We start from the raw sequence: 21,942 nt of genomic DNA, 5'->3' as shown, positions 1-21,942 counted from the left end.
TCCCCTCAGCAGTGTAGGTCTGCCTGTTCTGTTCCTCCACTCTGGTGAATCCTCTCACTCATCACACCTCTGGCATGTACCCCAGTTCTGTAAGCATAAATAAATAAATCTTAAAAAATAAATAAATAATGCAGTTACTAGTATATTGACCCTTAGGGCTAAAATTTGATGGTATTCATTAAAATTGAAAATTCTTTTTGACTGATAATTGAAACTCTGATTCTAGGACTTTATATAAAAAGATATAGCAGAAGTACATTATGTATGATCCTTATGGTATCTGCATTAACAAATTACTTTAAATAATGTAACCTTCCCATCAGTAAGGGACTGATGAATGTTGCATTTAGATGATGGCATATTCAGATATTAAAAATAACATAGTAGATGTGCTAACAGTATCATTTCCAAATATATTTTACAGTGGGGGGGGGGGAAGAGGCAGAACACTGGATACTTAATGTTCTTCTATTGTTTACAAAAATATACTGTTGTAAAGAATACACACATATGTTAGTATTTAGGCTATCTCTAGAATATTTAGGAGGCTACACAATAAAATAACCAAGGAAAATATTTAACACTTTTTATCAGGGAAATGCATATAAAAACCATGAGATAACACCTCACACCTGTGAGAATGGCCCATAGCAAAACCAAATGAAAAACAGAAACAATGAAGGTTGAGGAGGGGGTAGAGAAGAAAGGAATCCTCACACACTGCTGGTAGTAAAAGAGACTGTTTCAGCCTCTGTGAAAACAGTATGGTGGCTCCCCAAAGCATTAAAAATAGATCCACCATATGGTCCATCAATTCCACTTCTAGGTATTTATCCAGAGAACACAACATTACTATTCTGAAGGGATATGTGCACTCCTATGTTCATTGCAGCCCTGTTTACAACAGCTAAATTACGATGCAACCAAGATGCCCATTGACAGAGTAGTGGATAAAGATGTGCTATATACACACAATAGAATACTATTCAGCTATGAACAAAAGATGAACTCTTGCCATTTGTGTAAACATGGATGGAGTGGAGGGGATTATGCTGAGGGAAATAAGTGAGAAGGAGAAAAATAAATACCAGATGAGTCACTCATGTGGGGAGTATAGAAATAACAAGCAGACAATAACAATGGCAGCAAAGCACAAAGGAATTGATAAAAGTAAGCCAAAATAGACGCTGGAAATAAGACTGCAGAACTGAGGTCACTAAAAGAGGAGGGAGAGTGAGGACAAAGTTGGGTGAGGATACCATGTTCTACAGGAAAGGACTATAAAGTACATAATACTTATATACTTTTAAGTACATGAGTCAAGGTGCTCGGATGATGGGCTGGGATGGTGACAAACACCTAAGGAGGCATGAACCTATTCCCCTAAATTGTATACAGTGCTATAAAACAATGTTACCCAAACAAGGAAAAAAATAACATAATCAAGGATTGGTATTAAAAATCTCTATGCCTGGGTCATAATCCAAATTCATTCAACCAGAAATTGAAGAGTAAGACAGTGTTCTGTATCCAAGTTCAAGTATATGATAGCCTCTGCCCAACATATTTGAAATACAGCTATTGCAGCTAAGGAACCGACTTTTAAAGTTTACCAAATGTTGATTAATTAAAATATAAAGAATATACATGGTGAGAGCTACCACATTATATAGGGTAGCTTTGGATGGCCTGGGCACTGGCGTTTCCTGGCCAAACAGCGTCAGCCTGCTTCTTAGGCCACTTTTCAGGTTCATCCTTCTTAAGATCTCCTTCTATCCTTCTTAAGATCTCCTTCGATCCTTCTTAAGATCTCCTTTGCACCAGCACTCTCTGTCCTAGACCCAGGTGTGGGGAAGATATTTTTCAGGACCTATTTCTGTCTGTGTAAGCCATGTATTTCATGAACACAAAGCTTGTTAGTATAATTCTAGCCCTTCACATTCCAACCTCTGTCATCAATTAAATCACAGCAAAATGAACATTCTTTAGGTAGGAGAGGAGGGGGCTCCTACCTGTTATTACTGACAGCAGAACCAACAAGTAACTGCCAGGCATGTCATTTCCCCAGCTGGCACTGAGGCTGAGCACCTGGTCTCTGCAGTGAGGATTGATAACTGTTGACTGTTGCTTTCTACTTTCAGAAAATTCACTGTTCTCCTTCAGAATGGATCCTGGGGGTGCTGACAGCAAGGCAGCCCAGTACACAGGGAAGTCACTAAAGATTTATCAACTAGGGGGAAATGTGCTGGGAAAATGCTACACGAAATTTGAATTGTATTGGGACTGTGTGAGAAAAAACCAACATATTTCTAAGAAGTAGGATACCTTGGTTAGGATATAATTTATTAGGATATTATTCTTTTCCTAGTCAAAATTTTTCCAGTGATGTGACAATTTGAGAATATTCTGATGCATCTTTCTCTAAAAATAACCTGCAAAAGTTAGTTTACCTAATGAATAATTTCTCATGTACTTCAGAAAGTAATTTAAAACAGAACCATACTCAAAATAGTTCCTTACCCCCATTCTGAGTTCTGTTCTCATAGACACTAATACCCAAGGGTTTTCAACTAGTCAACCTTTCATTTTTTGACTAAGACACAAACAAAATAAAAATGTCACTAAATCTGTCAACATTAAACAAAATGTTTAAAGGCACTAGAAGCATTGCTGTTCTTGAAATAAAAAGCAATAAGCCTAATTGAGAATTTAAATTGTCAATTAAACAATTTTAAAAAGAAAGTTTCTTGTGAACCTGGAAATTAAACTAAGTGAAATAATCCAATAATCCAAAAAAAAGACAGGTCCTGTATCACTCAGTGAGCTGTCTCAACTATCCTTAGAGACAGAAAACAGAATGAGATGGCTGGGGCTGAAAGGGTGGGGAATTATCACTTTAATGCAATTAATGAGACAGTCTTAAAAATGATAAACAAAACAAATTTATTAAAAATCAACATGGCGGGCCCTCCCTGGTGGCTCAGCGGGTTAAAGCACAGCACTAAGAAACCTGAGCCACTTCTGCATGAGTTCGATCCCCGCCTGCCCCGGAGGAGATCCACATGGCATGGCAGACCCCTTCTGACCGGCCCGTTGCTCCCCTCAGCAGTGTACTTCATCGATCTGCCTGTTCTGCTCCCGGCTCTGTCTCTGGTGAATCCTTTCACCTTCCGCATCTCTGGCCTGTACCCCAGTTCTGTATGAATAAATAAATCTTTAAAAAAAAAATCAACACGGCTTGCTGTTGTTAGAATAAGCCTTCAATCTTTAAACTAAGTGACAGAAATTCTCTCTATTAAGCTAGTAAATATGTAACAGAAAACTCCAGGAAAGCAAGGACTACTTATGACACTATTAAGCCCAGTACCTGGGACAACATTGGCACTGGGCAGAAAATGGAGGAAGGGGAGGTATTTCCCCTCTACTTTCATTGAGATGTAATTGACACATTGCACTGTCTACAGTTAAGGTGTACAACATACTGATTTATGTATATTATGAAATGACTAAAATAAGCTTAGCTAACAGCCATTATTTCATATAGATACAAAAGAGAAAAGGGGGAAAAAAAGTTTTCTGTTTCCTTTTGATGAGAACCCTTAGGATATAGTTTCAACATTCAAGTGTAACCTACAGAGGTGCTAACTACAGTTATCATGGTGCATGGTACATTAAGGAGACCTAAATTTTTGTGTTTGAAGTTGAAGTCACAATTCAACCAGTCTCCAACTGTTCATGGGCTGATTCATGGAGCTTTTACTATCAAGTCACCACAAAGTCTAATAATTACAGTTCTGAATTATTAATTGATCTAAAGTGTATGCCTCAGATACATTTTACATAAAGCAATCAAATCTAGAGAAAGAAATTCTGCATGTGCTATATAATTATAAAATCACAGAACTTCAGGTTATGTCAGTGTTTTAGGTATCAAATAATTTCAGGACTAAAATACCCAATTAACACTCATTCAGAATAAAAATGTTGGTTTATTAGCACCTAGGCTGTCATTAGGTGAGAATAATACTTCAAAAGTGAAAACTGACATTTGAGGATTTGTATTCAGGGCTAGGGGGAAGATTACTCACAATTTTGTTTACATATAATTATGATTGGGCTTTCTTTGTTGTCAGTCTCTAATTCTGTGCTCTCAGGTTTCCTCAACCCTGTTCCCTACCCCTCCACACAAACCTTAACTAGACAAACCATTTCTCTAATGATAATATCTACTCCAAGCTGCTGAAGCATAATATTCCTGCTTCCTAATTAACAAAAAGACAATGCCCCTTTAGAAGGAGCTCAAGGTCCATGTATTTCATAATCATTTTCAGTCACTTACCAGGTCTGCAGAAAAATTTAAATGTCTCAACTAGGGAGCAAAGGTTAATGCTTGGGTTCACATGTATAAATTCAGAAACCTCAAACAAAGTAGCTTTCTACAAAGATGCATTCATAGTGCATTCCCAAATGTTATACCACCTTCATGTAGAAAGCTTTCTGCTTTTGCTTGTTGTAAATTACTCACATTAGGACTCCAAACACAGATTATAGCAGCGACTAAGCAAGCTAGTGGCCTCTTCCTTATAGTTCATGAGCTAAAAATGGTCTTTACAACATTTTTAAGTAGTTGAAAACAATCAATGAAAGAATATTATCTTATGAGATGTAAAAATTACATGAAACTCAAATTTTAATGTTTATAAATGCAACTGTCTTGGAACACAGCCCTAAGGGGTCATGTATATATTGCCTGTGGCTGCTTTTGCTGTAAAACAGCAGAGCTGAGTTTTTCCAACAGAATACATGTGGCTTCAAAGTCAAAAAGTATTTACTTTTGGCCTCTTACAGAAATAATTCATCAACTTCTATGCTGAAGGCTTAAAATGAAATAGTTGACATGTTATTTATATCTTATAAATCAAACTATTCTTCATTCCAAGTCTTTTTTTTAAGATTTATTTATTTGTACATATAGAGCTGGGTTACAGGCCAGAGGTACAGGGCGGTGAGAAGCTTCACCAGAGACAGAGCGGGGAGCGGAACAGGCCAACTGGTGAAGTACACTGCTGAGGGGAGCAGTGCATGAGGCAGAAGTCTGCCACTCCATGTGGGTCACCATACCTTCCTCTTTATGGCAACATCCACAGATCATAGGACAGAATAAAAGAGAACAGGACACTTCAAAACACTTAATTTTCAGTCTCTAGTAACAGTCTCAAAAATACCATGATAGGCTACTTCTCAGACACAAGCTTTTTGCTCTAAAGGTCCGTTTTTGTTTTTGTTTTTGTTTTTAAGATTTATTTATTTATTCATAAAGAACTGGGGTACAGGCCAGAGATGGGGAGGGTGTGAGGATTCACCAGAGACAGAGTGGGGAGCAGAACAGGCAGATCAATGAAGTACACTGTTGACGGGAGCAGCAGGCGGGTCAGGGAGGTCTGCCGTGCTATATGGATTACTTCCGGGGCCGGGGATAGAACCAGCACTGAAGTGGCTGCCTCTAGCTTGCAGTGCTGCGCTTTAACCTGCTGCACCATCAGGGGGGGCCCTAAAGGTCCATTTTTTTAGGGAGCAGTGTTACACACTAAATCTGATTTACTTGTGTGACTTTGGACGCGTCATATGTAATTTTTCTAAGACCAAATCTCTTTATCTGGAAAATGGAAAGGAGATGGCACCAGTGCATGAGGCTGTGATGTTCAGTTGTACTTGTGAAGGCCAGTGCTGATACAGAATAGCCTAGGAAAGGGCACTAAAGGCTTTGGAACACTCACCTAGCGTATTAATTGCTTTACAGAATAAGGAAAGCCCACCTCAGTGGCAAGTCATTGAAATCATTCAGCAGCGCATTGGTTTTGATAAATTGTGTATTGTCTCTCTTTCACCTCTCAAATCACCTGTCTTTTTTTACTCTAAGCCCAAAGAGACACATCCCTTTCATTTTAATTTAGGATTAATCACTCAAGGTGATCTTGTGATTCCATTTCTCTCTGGAGTTTTATTTGGCACCTTTTCAGCCACTGACCTTCCCTTAAGCCCTGTTTTCCTGCAACCTGAGGTAACATCTCACCTTAAAGCCTTTCTCTCTCATCGCCTGCCTGCCCTTCTTAGCGTAGTGTTTTTAGTGACCTCTTTAGTCCTTTCCATTTCAGTCAAAACATGACTTCATGTCCTTTCTGTATAATTTCCTATTCTGCCATTCTCTGTGCCCTGTGCAACTATCTCACTCTGATACATTTGCAAGTATTCAAGTCAATGCAGGCTTTACAATGAAAGTGGAAGTGGGAAGGTGGAGGCTGATTTGTTTTTTATATTCACCTCCATTTCCCACCAAAAATTTTCAAAATTTCTGCTCACACTTTGTCTACTTCTTAACTTTATAATTATTGTTGTTATTGTTATTATTTTGGAAACTTGGGCCTCTCACACCGAAACACTGGTATCATCTCGGTGAAAGGACCGATGTAAGTGTGTACCAGCGACACAACGGCTTCACTAGGGAGCTGCTGAATAAATCCTTTGCTGAAAGCAAATACATTCTTATTAAGAATTAGTGTCTTCTCGGGCCCGCCCTGGTGGCGCAGCAGGTTGGGACGCAACACTGCAAGCTAGTCACAACTGCCTCAGTGCGAGTTCGATCCCCTGCCCTGGAGGTGACCCACATGGCGCGGCGACAGACCTCTCCTGTCCCACCCACTGCTCCCCTCAGCAATGTACTTCATTGATCTGCCTGTTCTGCTCCCCGCACTGTCTCTGGTGAATCCTCTCACCACTGCTGCACCTCTGGCCTGAACCGGACTTCTGTATGCCTAAGTAAATAAATCTTAAAAAAAAAAAAAGAATTAACGTCTTCAACATTAAATCAAAATTTAAAAAAACTCTTGTATAAAATCTGGAGGAACATACAGGTTAACCCCAGGGATGAAAAGGATGACTACGGAACCTGTAGGTGGCGGGAGTGGCTTGGGTTTGCAGCCAGGTTACCCAACCTTCAATTCTGCTTCCACCTCTTATTCCCTAAGTGATCACAGGCACATTCTGAGGTAAATCTTAGTGTACCTCATCTGTAAGTTGTGGGTGGCAGAGAAAGAGGGCTTGTTTTAGGCCTCCTGTTTTAAGTCTCAACATTATGAAGCTCTCAGCAGCCACTGCAGCATGAGTTCTATCCCTGGTCAGGGAGCTGACTTACAAGGTACAACAGACCTCTCCTGTCTCACTCACTGCTCCCCTCAGCAGTGTACTTCATCAATCGGCCTGCTCTGCTCTCCACTCTGTTTCTGGTGAATCCTCTCACTCCCTGCACCTCTGGCCTGCACCCCAGCTCTTATATATATAAATAAGTTAAAAAAAAGAAAAAGAATAAAGACTTGTTTTGAATAATTACTATATGTAGATCACATAATCGAGTGTCTAACACAATATTCCATAATGAATGGCTGTTCTCTTCATCTTTCCCCTCTTCCTCCTCAGTCTCACACCGTGGGTTGTGGTCCCTTAATGAAATCTATCCAGCTCAGTTTGGGATAGAGATATAGGATTCAGATACAAAGCAGCCTTAGTTAGAGCAGGAGGAAGCCCAACACAGGGTTCAACAAATGCCTGCTGGATAAATGGACAAAAGGGGAAGGGCTTGTTGTCTCCATCACTTTATGATTCCCCACAAAGTGTAATTTGCGGTGAGGCTAGCAATTTGTGGTGAGGGAAATGTGACCCTCTGGGCCAACTATTTTACATTTCATAATCAAGATTTTGTTGTTAGTTCCCACTTACCCCCAAAGAAATTACTGGATCTAAGTTGCTTGCTGTATTATCAACAATGAAAATCTCCAAGGAGAGTGGCATCACCTGTAGATAGAGCCCCTACCTCTGCACACCTCCAATCTATTCTCACAGCTATGCATCCATGAGCTCATTTTTTTCTTTTTTACATTCCACATGTAAGTAAGTTCATATAGTATTTATCTCTCTGTGTATGACATCTCACTAAGCATTATGCCCTCAGATTCATTCATTTTGAAAATGGGAGAACTCTCTTCTTTTTGTGACCAAATAATATTCCAGTGTATCAAATTAACTATTTAAAAAATGATAGTAAACATTGCAGTGAAATGAACTCAAGCACTGGTGGGTGTCTAAATTAGTACAACCTTTCTGCAAAGGAACCTGGAAAAATATCTTACTCTTTTTTTAAAGCTACATATGCAGCAGCTCTCTTTTTTTGGAATCTATATGAAGGAAACAAAGATGTTGAGAAACATTTATGAACAAAATGTGCACTGTGGGGTGATACACAGGCATGTGTATGAGTACGTATGTATAAAATATCCTTAAGCGCCACCAGTGGGCAATTGGTTAAGTTACAGAAGTACTTTGAAAGGTATATTCTATAAACCGAATACTCTTCATGTCAAAAGAATGATGGGATGTTAAATAGCATGAGTTTTTATTTTTAAGTCGGAGACCCCTACACTAGGTTAACTCCCTGGTGAAGTGCCATTAATAAGGTTTCAACTTGTGACTAATAGCTCACTCTGGGTTCATTCTTTATAAGACAGAATTTGCTGAAAAGGATATTCTGGCTACACTGCACAGCAGGCCTGCCAAACTTCCTTCACATCTTGCAATCAGGAGAGCAGAACTCACTTTGCTGTGACCCCAAGTGGAGCCTAGTGAATTTTCAGACATTTTACAGCTATTTGGGGGACTGCATAAACTCTTGGAGAGGAAAGGAAAAGGGAATTTAAATGTAAAGGAACCAAGAAGGTGCCTGGAGGCAAGTAGAGTTTCAAGTGGAAGGACTCTTTCATGATGCACAGAGGCTGGGTCATTATATCTTTAATCCTAAAAATGTGACAGAAATCAAGCTATTGAACACCAAATCTTCTTTAAAACACACAACCATTACTTGCAATTTTGCAAAGTCATTTCAGATTTATGAGAGGATATGCTCAATCGTGTATACCTGCCGAGCTCAGTCTGCTGGCCTTATTTGAAAAGTACGACTTTATGGAACACAGGTTAATAGAAATATGAGTTAAACTGAGTGAGGGGTTACAGTATGTATAGACACTTTACCTACATTAAATAGGTTCATTTTACAGCAGTGATGCAGGTACTATTTCCTTAGTATCCCTCATCTTACAGAAGGGAAGTGCGTCTGCCATAGACTGATAAACCCAATACCAGCAAGTGGCAAAGTTGACTTTCAACCTCTTCTCTAACCTCAAGGTACAAGCTTTTAACCTCTCTTTGAATATCAATAGTGAAGTTCATTGAAATAAAAGAATTAGAGTCTAAGGAACAGGAACACACATCTCACCTAATATCTACTGTGTCAGAAAGCATTTTAAGCCACCAAGGAATCTTGCTTAACTGTGGATTCTGTTTCAAAGGGGATTGGGTTGGGCCTGAGAGCCTACCTTTCTAACAAACTCTGAGGTGATGTGGGAATATCTGGTCCACGGAGCATATTTTGAGTATCAGGTGCGAAAGGAGTGGCATCCAGTAGCCATGTGTGCGGCTTACTTACATGGAATTATAAGTTCAATTCTTCCATTGTCACATTTCAAATGTTCAATAGCCATACAGGGCCAGTAACTACCAGACCGGGAGCCTGTATATCTCTATGCATATGGAGATATATGTAAATATGTATACAAATATGCATATCTAAATGGGCATAGAGTATACATGTTTACATATACAACATATTTCCATCAGCAGAAAAAACAATCTGTTGAACAGCATTGCCCACCATCCACAGAATAGGATACCTTCAGGAATGGTAAATTGGCAGCTCACTTCCTAAGTGGGCTCACTTGCCATTTCTAAGCTGAAAGAGAAACACTTTTTCCCTTCTTGCAATTTCCACTACTAGGTCCATTTTCATCTCAAACAAGATACAGTAAGTAAATATACCTCCTTAAATAAGGAAGCCCTCTCAAATGTAGCTTGCTTTTCTATTTCTTATTGGTGTATGTTTCTTATTACTAAAAATGAGCACATCAGTAGCTTTAGGAGAAAATGATGATTATTTTCTCACAAAAATAAAAAATCTGGTCAGTGCATTAAAAATATAAGTTTAGGGGTCCTCCCTGGTGGCGCAGCAGGTTGAGGCACTGCACTAAGAAGCTTAAGCCACTTCCTCATGAGTTCCGTACCCGCCTGCCCCAGAGGTGACCACATGGTGTGGCAGACCTCTCCCGCTGCTCCCCTCAGCAGTGTACTTCATCGATCTGCCTGTTATGCTCCCCCTCTGTCCCTGGTGAATCCTCTCACCCTCTGCATCTCTGGCCTGTACCCCAGTTCTGTATACATAAATAAATCTTTAAAATATATATACATATATATATATATAATATCTATATAAGTTTAGACTACTGATACTTATACTACAGCAAAGTGCAGAATGTTTCACATGTTCAGAAATAAGTTCAATCTATAAAAAATATAGTAGCACAAATAATATTTGACTCACAAAAAGAAAAAAGAATGAAAAGAAAATGAAAAAAGACCTCTGGAACTAAGGGAAGATAATTTATTTTTTAACTACACATAGAAATTTTTTTTTTTACCTTTTCTTATGATTTAGAAAAATGAATGAGTTCTGCCAAACTATAAAACCAAGGAGATTACCAGCTTTTTAAAACAGTTATTTAGAATTTCATGCAGCCAATTTCCACCTCTGGGTCCAGTCATATCTTACTCTTAAAAAAATCTCATCTTGGCCCTCCCTGGTGAAGCCATAGGTTAAAGCCTAACACTGCAGGCCAGACACAGCCACTTCAGTGCGAGTTTGATCCCTGGCCCCGGAGGTGAGCCAGATGGCGCAGCAGACCTCTCTCCTGACCCACCCACTTCTTCCCTCAGCAGTGTACTTCCTCAGTTGGCTTGTGCTGCTCCCCACTCTGTCTCTGGTGAATCCTCTCACCGCCCCTGCACCTCTGGCCTGTACCACGGATCTGTATGCATAAATAAATAAATCTTAAAGAAAAATATTAAATAAAAATAAAAAGCTTCATCTTCACAGTAATTGGAGACCTAACGGCAAGAGACAAAATAGGCACTGAAATTGAAGTACTCAATGAGTACATCAATCTATAGTTTCTAGGTTGTTTTTTTAAATTAACACAAGATAAATTCCAAATTTGGCCCCATAGCCAAAATGACACAATCAATTGATACAGACTATCAGCTAATAACTCACTTGAAATGAACATCATATCCTTGAAGTCGCTGCTGTCACATTGAGGGAAGCGCTTAAACAAACGCCGTGACTCATGCAGTAACTGTTTAACATGACTGCATACTTTAAATATTTTTTCTTCATTATAGAGCATATGGTTTCTTAAATTATGGAACAAAAGTAAAAATTATTCATAAAAATGCCTTCGGTGCATAATCATGTTCAACAGGTGTGTATTTTAAACATGTGAGGGCTAATGAAAGAACACTGTATTCCTAAAGTGCTCTTTGGGTGTATTCTAGGAAATTTCTGCATTCACTTATACTCTTCACTAAAAAAAAAATAATAATAATGAAAACCTGGAATTCATTTTCAGGGATGTTTCTTTAAAATGTTAGCATTATTTCTCAAAATACTGCTTCCTGCTTGCAGCCTACGTGTGAGCACCACTGTGAAGTAGTTTGAAAGCCTGCAGGAGGCCCACACCGTACAGATATTAACCCTCGTGTAAAACTTAAACATTCAGAGCATTTATGCATTATTTATTCAGTAGAACTTTTATCTGTGTTATTCTCGAAACTGGTAATTTTGCAGCCAGTTTTCACCTCTGAATCCAGTTATATCCTACTTTTTAAAAAAGTTTTGCTCATCTTGACAGGAACCAGAGAACTAATGGCAAGAGAAAAAAAGCGAGCACTTAAAAGACGACATTATGGGCCCCCCTAGTTAAAGCACAACACTGCAAGTGAGCCAACTGGTGAGAAACCGCCCCGGAGGTGACCCACATGGCGCAGCAGACCTCTCCTGACCAGCCCGCTGCTCCCCTCAGCAGTGTATTTGGTTGATCTGCTTGTTCTGCTCCCCGCTCTGTCTCTGGTGAATCCTCTCACTGCCCCTGCACTTCTGGCTTGTCCCCCAGTTCTGTATGCATAAATAAATAAATCTTTTTAAAAAATAAATAAAGATGACATCATTAGAGAAGACTAGTTTGAAGTTTGTAAACAAAAACCTGCAATTCTCATTACGAAATCGTATGTATTGTCATAACCATTTTCCAGTGGTTAAAACATAAATCAAATTAACTGAAAAACTGTGATTTTAACCTTCTATGTTTAAAGTTCAGTAACTTTCTGGAAAACTTCTTTCTGCCTGGCTAATAACAAGAAGTGAAATCATTTCATTCCAGCTCTTATGCCCCTGCACACACCTCAAAAGGGAATTTGATTTTCAATGGAATAACAGCACAAAGCCAAAACTCATTCTTTAATGTGGGGTTATTTCTTAACATGTACACTATTGTTTTGGCCCAAGCTAGAATTTATAAATCTTTATAAAATTAGATATATTTGTCTTCTCATCTTACCAAGATATTAAGGAATCAAAAATATAACTCCTGAATTTGAGATGATATTCTATTTCAAAAACATATAGTTTGCAATATTTTTTTTACTATTCCAAAATGTGTAGTAACTCTTTACGGTTTTAGCCTAATATTTTATTTGCAAATAAGAAACATTTTCCTTTGTTCATTTTAAAGTATGTACGAATTGATGTGAATATCTACATTATTTTCTGGATTGAAAACAAAATAATAATCTAAGTATATATATATGTATATGCACATGTATATTTTTAATTTAAATGCATTTTTAATTGTAAGGAAAGTATTACTTGGAGTGAGATTTTACTAGTTAGTTTTTACGGGTAACATAAAGAAAGTTCTGTAATGTGGAAAATATCTCAATTCCTTTTAATTATATTTAGCAAATACAATTTAACCAGGAATTAATTTTTTTTCCTCAAGGAATCTAAATCACTTATACTTAAGCTATGAGATGTGACATAACAATTTTAAAACCAAGTCCAAATACAAAAATAATCCCAAACACAACAGCAAACAAATTTATATGATACATTTATGACTTTCAAGCTTTGTTGTAAAGCATTTCTTTACTTTTGTGCCATCAGCTCAGCAAAACTAGTTATCTTACATTACAGTGTGACTCCAAGCACATGACTACAAACAGCAATAAGTAACAAGCTAGTGAAAGATACTGTGTCTAGTTCAAAAGGAAACTTGCACTCTCCTGTTGACTTAGGCACTATTGACAATCGCTAAGACAGGGAAACGACCCCAGTTCCCCAAACAGATGCGTGGGTCAAGAAGACGTGGTCTATATCCACAGTGGAATACTATTCAGTGATCAAAAAAGATAAACCCATGCCATTTGAGACAACATGGATGGAGCTGGAAGGGATTATGCTCAGTAAAATAAGCCAGAAGGAGAAAGTTAAAAAACCAGATGGTCTCACTTATATGTGGAATATAGCGAAAACGGTCCAGCAAAGACAAACTTTAAAACCAACCCTTAAAAACTGATCATAGATCTGGGGGAAGGGTGAAATGGAGGAACACAGCTCTAATGGACTATGGTAGAGGCCTATGGGTACTTTGGTGAAGGGAGTGTTATGTTGGCAATACCTGAGGGGAGAAGTCCTATCCTGTCAAAATAATAGAAGGATATAAAACAATGGCAGTTAATTAAAAACAAAAATTAAAAAAAAGAAAAATGCTCGGTGTCAATGAGGTTAAAAATTCTCACTGTTTTCATGGTAAATATCCTGAATACACCTGAAATAGACTCTAGGCAAGAGCATAAAGAAGTCCTCTAATAGGAAGCTAAAGTGCATTATCACAGAGACACTGTTTCCATAGCTGGAATGTAGTATTATTCATTTCCCATGTTTGGCAATGCTCCTAAAATAGGCTTGCACACATCAAAAGACAAAAAAAAAAAAAAGAAGAAGAAGAAAACGACTATTTGAAGAGCACTCCAAGAAATGATGGTCTGTCAAATTATGTGAAAATTCCACCACCAAAACAAAAATTGGTTTTGAAATAATATATGAATAAAATATTAAAAGCAAAACAGAACAAAAATGTGCTGGGTCAAGCAATATTCTCATTTCTGTTAAGTGGTTTGCTGTTGAGTTTGGGGATTCCTGAATTTTAGGGTTCCTCAGTTCTTGACTGAGGAATGTTTAGTTAGAAAAAGAATAAAAGAACACCCACACAGAGGTTCTTGGGGGGGCAGAGTCCTTGGTAAGAACAAATGGGAGGGAATTATGGGGGCTCATGATTTAAATGGGGTCCAGGAACTCTTCACTTAGTGCCGTCCTTGGGTTTACTTTACAGACTCTACCTGGGTGAAGTTTATGAGTCCAGGCAGCAGTTTCTAAGTCACACATCCTTCTACGGTACTTTTGAGGTATCGGGGTAAGGAAGACCACTTGAGAGTTCTTTGGAGTCTTGCTTGTCTTGTTTAGGGGAATTATCTTAAGGTACAAGAAATGACCAATTTCTAGGAATTGCCCCTCTCTGGATGCTTCCTGATCTTTTTGGTCTTGCTCACCTGCCTGTAGGTGGGTGGGGAACTATCTTTCTCCCCTCTATGCTTTATCTGCTCTCACATTTGCCAGGATCCTGAGTGTGGTTTCCTTTTACCCTCCTTGTCCCAAGTGTCTAACATTTTAACACCATGCCCGGACAAGACAGAAATCCTTTGTGTTTGGCAGAGCTAGCAAACATTATAGTAACCCAGGTAGGAGGGAAAAAAACACACCGAGCAAAATTCATTTTTCATTTATGTGAATGCAGAAAGAATTTCTAGGAAATCTAGGCATTACTTTGTGAACATTAAAGGATTTGATAAGTTTTACTGGATGTTGTGTCCGGCAAATTAAATGTCTGAACATACTCTTATCTCAATCAAGATACTTCTATACATCTCTTTTCTTTCCCAATCTGCATTTGTTTCAAGTTGTTTACAATTGGTGTGGGAAGTTATATAAAGAAAAGCATGAAAAGCTAAGTTGCATTGGTCTCAAATGAAGAATAACTCAGACCTTGTGTTAATTTTCAGGTAGTATATAATAAATGTCACACTGTTTGTCTCAATAGTATCATCCCAAGAAAATATTTCATTTTTCTATAGCCTTAAAAAAATAATAAAACCCTTGTCAAACATCCTTATAACACAAAGACAGGATTTCTGTCAAGAAAGCTATCATGTTGTAATTGGAAATACTTTAATCAAATACTGGATAAGCTCAGTTGTCTGTACAGGCTGAAATACAGTAGTGGCAAATGAATCTCAATCTTGGGTGGCATTTGGGAAAAAAAGGCAAACCACATGAAAGAGTTCCCAATTCACCTGTACTTGTAAATCACTGGTCACCAAAGAATTGTTAATATGAATGAAAGACATAGTTACAAAGATTTCTGAAGAGTAAGTAGCTGGTCCTTTCTGATAAGGATCTCAAGGCCAGAGAAGTTAAATAACTTACCCTAAGCCAATCAGCTAAATTGTCTGCTGGGAACAAATTAACCCTCAGATAATGTCCTTAACTAAACTCTAGAACAGGAAACACAATACAGTGGATAGAAAAAGTGAAGAGAAATAAGAGTGGGCAGAACTCCTGAACAGTCTTAACTACAAACTCAATCAGCAATTAACTTTGAGATCCAGGCCAAGCTGTCTACCTTCTCTTGTCCTTAAACGAAGTGGATTGGATTACATGAACTTCTACTGTTCCTTCTACCTCTAAGACTCCAAAATTATGTACGTATAAATGAAAAATTGTCATAAAACAACAGAAATTATGAGATTTGGGGTTTTAATGGAAATTCTTTAATTAACTGTCCATTTAAAACCCTATTATGAGTAATAATAGAAAAGTAAGACTAGTAAGAAAACAGAAGTTCTGCATGGGAAGTGAGTTTTGATGCAAAGAGGAAAATCAGGAAAGAATTTAGAGGCTCAAGGTGGGGAGATTCTCAATTTGCAGATAGTAACAGTCCAAATTCAAGGCTCCTGCTCCAGCTTTGCCCTGGCCACTACCTCGCCTTACAACTGGTATTATGATCCTTATTATTTTACTAAAAAAGGAAATGATAGAGCTATTATATATATGTGTGTGTGTGTGTGTGTAATATGTAATATATATATTCTTATAGAGCTAGTATATGTACTTCTTAATTAGGACTAAGATAATGATGCATTATATATGACTGGATTACAACCAGAGTTTTTGGCCATAGCAGAGGTTCTATTAGAGCATAAAATAAAACACAAGCTACTATTAGTCAAGTGTTATCACATTCAGGTGCTACCACTTACCATCCTGAGACCAAAATTAAAATGCATACTAAATGGTAAATTCTGTATGCAACCCCAGGCTTTAAAAGACACTGTTTGCTTGTTTTCTTAAATGTAATAATGTTTTCTAACTATTCTCATACCTGGGAAAGAATAGCTAATGAGATTTACTAAAAATAAACTCTTCAGAATCTATAAAGCTCAAATAATAAGAGGTGATAAAAGTATTATATGAAGCATCATGGTAGAAATGGCTTCTGAAGAAAGAAACCATTCTATTGGCACTGTGGCTACATTACATTTTAATTCTTTGAACCCTGTCAATCCACATGTAGAATACATAGATAAAGGAACTAGTTTTCTCATCAGGATAAGCTAACAGCTACTGCAGCTCTACTTACTTCTTGAAAATCCCCTATTCCTCTGCTACTGGGCCACTTACCTGCCTTGTCCCTTGTGAGTATTCCTTCCGATTGCCCTAACTACCAAACAAACTAGTAACCCAAACAGAGGCAACGAAATACAAATAAACAGAATGACTGACTTTCTTTTTAGCCTTTATCCTTTGTGGCCTCAGTTGCAACCAACATACCTGACTACTCTGTTACACCATCAGCTCCTTGGGCTGCACCACAGCTGCCCTGTCAAAGTCACCATTTTCTTTCCCTGAATTTTTCTAACAGCTTCCTGGCTTTTTGAAGAGCAGCGTAAATTGGTAGAGTGGACAGAAGGGGCGGAAGGTGAACTGGGAGTTGGGACCAGGCACAATGGGAAGTTCTCACAGGACCTTGCCAAAGAGATTGTTCCTGAGAGGTCAGATCTCAGGGCAAGTGTTTAAAGGGTTCAAGTTTGGAGGAAATGGACATCCCAGTCTTTGACAAATGTTTGTCAAATGACTAACCCATTTTTATTATTATAAGTGCCTTTCTATTTTAATTTTTTGTGTGCATATTATGTTTGATTCTTGTTAGGGCCCATATCATTGCTATATGTCAATTGTAAAAGAAGGAAATGGACTCTCAAGATACTTGGTAATGTGTCCAGTATATTCTAATTAAGACCAATTCTTGTCTTTTGAAGAAACATGTTATAATCCTTATCAAGAACTTATTAAACTCCTAGTCATTTGCTGTTATTGATAAATACCAAGTCCTCAAAATATTAATGCATAGAAATTTATTTATACTACAAATACGATTTTGTTCATAATATTTTATCATAATGCCCTTCAGCAAACAGCTGTTGACAGAATAGACTAAACAGCCCTACTAGGATAAATATAATTAACACAAAATCTTCAACTGCTCTAAAGCAGTATAAAGATTTTTTTCAAGAACACCCAATCTAGATTCCAATGAATAAGAAATGTCAGTAGTTCACAATCCCTGGAATATTGCATTTTTTTTCAATAATTATTTTGTTTTCTTTTCCCTTCAATTAATTTTGTTTGACTCTGCAGTTCATTTTACTGTGATATATAGCTTATACTAAACCAATACATATTAGTCAACTGTAAAGAAATGCTTATGCATTTTTATCATAAAGTTATTGAGCTAAAAATAGTTAAGAGTCAAATTGTAAAGTTTTTTTCAAGTACATAAAATATGAATTTCATAAAGAATCATAAAATTTTAAAGTCGGATTCTTATTTAAAAAATACAAAATGATTTAGAATTCAAATTTAAGTCATATTAGTGTTTAGAAATCATATTGCTCTAAAAAAAGTTTATAAAGATATTAGCTTTCATTATCTTTTTACTGAACACAGCATTTTCCTAACCTATCAAACCTAATATTTCATGAACTGGAGAAATAATGTTATAAAGTAGTAGTAAAACTTACACCTTTATTACAGAGATGACAGAGTACTTTTGATAAATTCAAAATTGTCTCCACATCCTGCTTTTAAATTTTATTTATATGAACCTATACAGCTCTATCTCTTTATATAAATGTAGATATATAAACACTTGCTCAGAAGATGAGAAAATCCAATGTATCAGCAGATAATTTCAAATTATACTAAATTATGACATGTAAAATAGTCTCCCTTAAACCAACTATAAAACGCTATGATGAAATGGTTTCTTTCAGTATAACTCGAAACAAAGCTCTACAACTAAATCCATGCAATCTCTTGCTAAATGTAACAGTAATACCTACCTTTTGAAAAATGACAAGTTTAATGAACACTCTTCTAAAGCAACAAACAGGTAGCAAAATAAGTAAGAGTTTTTATAAATGGAATTCCTGGAATGCTTTTAAGTCATGTACTTGCTTATCATTCACTGATTATTACTGGCTACTCTTCTCTTTCACAATCTATCAATCCTACTGTTCTCTATTTCAGTACACTTTCCTGATAACAGTAGTCACTGACCAAATTCCACATCCTAAGGGCATTCGACAGGGGTGATAGTGTGATCCTCATAACCCCTTGTGATAAAGCAATCATGTTGTGGTAGTGTTATAAGATTTAGAAACACCTGCGTTGGTGTCAAGATAAGGAAAGGCCAAAGGGAGCTAGGGGGAAGAAAAAGTATCTGAGCTGAAAATACTTGATTCAGTACATGTGAATATAACAAAGGTACAAAATTCAAGCAATTGCTAGGACCTCAAAGAATGCCAAAACTACAAAAAGTTATTCTGAGACACTTGAAGTATTTTGTATCACCCCCCTGTGCATTTATATAAGCTCTTGCACAGAGCAATTGAGAGATAAGAATTATCACCTCCATTGTATTGATGTTATTAATCAAATTGTTACAGACTAAGAAAGGAGAACTGGAATCCCGAATAAAATCAGTGCAGTGAGCACTTCCAACCCATCATGTTCTTGATTTTCTGGCCTGTGTGGATAACTGAGAAGATAAGGAGACCCAGGATGGTACACCATAGACTTTACAAAGAGGTTACTTGTATCAGATGTTGGGGAAACTTCTGGACTCTGCAGATCTATTTTTATGTTTTGGTACACAGACAAAGATTTTAAATATGATTTTAGGAGTCAGATTTTTGTCGTTTAAAATGCCACTAACAGGTAACAAAAATATTTAAGTAGGACCAAGTTTTAAAGGCAGGTAAGTACTGTTTGTACAACTGACATACTACTATATCAAATTCAAATGACAACAGGTCCTTTCCAGGAAAGGTAGAGAAATTCCAGTTCTCTAGCACTATTAGAAAAAAGGCCCTTGACAGGCCACTGGAAAGGTATGCCCAGCAGAAGCTATAAGCGCAGGGTCCCTTCTTGATGTGAGGGCTCGATCACCCAAAACTTGATAATCTATTGGTTCATGCTGTCTTTGATCAGACAATAGCAATGAACCTGATGCTTTTCTTATTTTGTACAAAATTCTCTTTCAGCAAAAAATAGCTTAGATATCTAAATAAATTTAAAAAATTTTGTTCCCCTTTCTGAGTCCTGGACCCTTGAGTAGTTCAAGGGTCCATCTGTAATTTCCAAGGCTTTAAGCCTTGCTTGCTGTGCTCAGCACTCTGACAAAAGATTGATAGTTTACCCAGGACGGAGCTGTAGGATACAGTGTTATTTACTTTAATCTGTCTCTTCTAATGTGCAACTAACACATAACTTCAACTGCCCCTTGCTGCCTCTCCAAGATAACATATCCTAATTTGGGATTGAAGGACTAAATTTCTTCATTATCACCCATTGCAGAAAACATAGGTAGGGAAGTAGATTTCCATAACAACAATAGGTATTGTACTAAGTAATATATGTATGAGACGTTTAAGCAAAATTCTCATAAATACCTTGAAACATCAATTTTCCTTATTTTACAGATGATAGAACTGAAACTCAGAGAAGATAAATCACAATAAACATAGTTCGTTGAAAAGGGGGTGATGCAGAGTTCAAAGTCAAGCCCAACTGGATCCTAACACTTGTTTTTAACCACAGCCAGAGGAAATGGAAACTTACAGGTATTGTACTAAATAAGCAGAAAAACCTGCACAAAATTGAAAGATCATTTTTACCTGGAGGATGGGAAGAAAGGAGATAAAGGCTATTTGATCTAAGAATAATAGGCACACATTTGCAGTCATAAGGGTATTATGTTCAAGAAACTTAAAACAACAATACCAGAATTCATTAAAAGATAAAAGCACACTTGATACCAGTCAGTCATACTTTTCTTGCCCTAGGCAGTGACAAACGTAATTCTACCAAATTGCTTTTGTTTATTAACTTCATTTAATTGCAAGTTGAGAATTAAATGTATAATTTCTAAAAGTGCTTTCATGTACTGAGATTTTGGAGAGACTTTAAATAGTATAACTGATATAAAACTGAAATCACACACAATTATGACAAAAACAAAGACCACATAGTTTACTCAGCTTCTCACAAACTAACTTCATAATGTAGAAACATACATAAATATGCATATATTTGAATTTAAGTGATTCTCTACATTTATATTATTGTTCAAATTGGAAAGACAGCTCCAGTCACTGTTGGGAAACTTTGAGAATTACTGGATGAAGCCATTAAATGGGAACAGAATAAAGTCATTTTAAAGACAGCTTTTAAAAGGTAGTTCATCAAAACAAAAATCCATGTATTTATCAACCCTAATTCATGTACAGACATTGGTTAGAAGAAGAAGACATAGGAAACAAAACTCAGGGATCTGGAAGAGGAAATAGCTTAAAAGGATAAACAACCCTAAGCAGACTCCCAATAGCACGACAAAATCAAACTCAAATTAACTGTAAGATTAATTATTCAGTTATTTTTCAAATCATACGCACTGACATCCCAATTAAGTACTGATGTTTTGGGGTCTAGTAACACTGCCGGCCGCTGGAGTATATACAGCAATATGGAGAGTTGGCAATTTGGGTTTGGGATCAAACATTTCCCTAGTTCATCACAGAATTCCTCTGCAGAGAACTGTAGCAATTATTTCCTGTGTCATAATATTCTTCGAAAGCAGTCACGTTTGCGGACAAGATTGACTACAGCTATCCATTGAAACAAACAGGTATTGAACAATTGCTGAATTAAATAAAAAGCATCCGAACAACCCTGAACCTTGTGTGAAATAAGGTCCAGAAGTTCTGTACAATTGGTGGATATTGTGCCAGGCAAGTCAGAGCCTAAGGAAATGGATCTGTGGTATATAACATATCATGAGGACCAGCACGAACAAGGAAAATTGTATCTTTAGAAAACTTTAAATGGACTACAAGAGCTCACTGAAATCACTTAGATTAAGTAAGGCAAATAGCAGTTTACTAATTTGCTAATATTTTATAGCGACAGCACAGAACAAATGATTCCCACACAGAGACAAGAATTAGCAAGTATTTCCCTCTCTGTTGTTACAGAAATATCAGATGAATATAATATCAGTTCATTAATATCAGATGAATGCCTGCAGAAGTGGTCACTTGGAAAGATCTTATAAATAGGCTGTACTTTCTTGATTTTAAAATATTTTGCTCAGATATTTGTAACCGTAAGATTTTGGCAGGCTATGGTTTACATTATGTTCCAGAACTATTCCCCACCATCACCCTGAAGCCTCTGGAAGGACACTGATAATGCTCTTCTTTTTCTTTTTCTTT

At 37.2% G+C, this 21,942-nt stretch overlaps 1 protein-coding gene across 2 annotated transcripts in view; it reads right to left on the bottom strand.

Annotated features, from left to right (window-relative positions):
* Positions 1–21,942, bottom strand: part of CACNB2 (calcium channel, voltage-dependent, beta 2 subunit) — a 291,502-nt gene that overhangs the window by 107,481 nt on the left and 162,079 nt on the right. The gene's annotated exons all lie outside the window — the stretch shown is intronic.

Source organism: Condylura cristata, unplaced genomic scaffold (genome assembly GCF_000260355.1).
Source record: "Condylura cristata isolate star-nosed mole 26May11 unplaced genomic scaffold, ConCri1.0 scaffold00030, whole genome shotgun sequence".
Taxonomy (NCBI): Eukaryota; Metazoa; Chordata; class Mammalia; order Eulipotyphla; family Talpidae; genus Condylura; species Condylura cristata.
The sequence above is the reverse complement of the archived record's forward strand: the minus strand, read 5'-3'. Positions and strand labels throughout refer to the sequence as shown.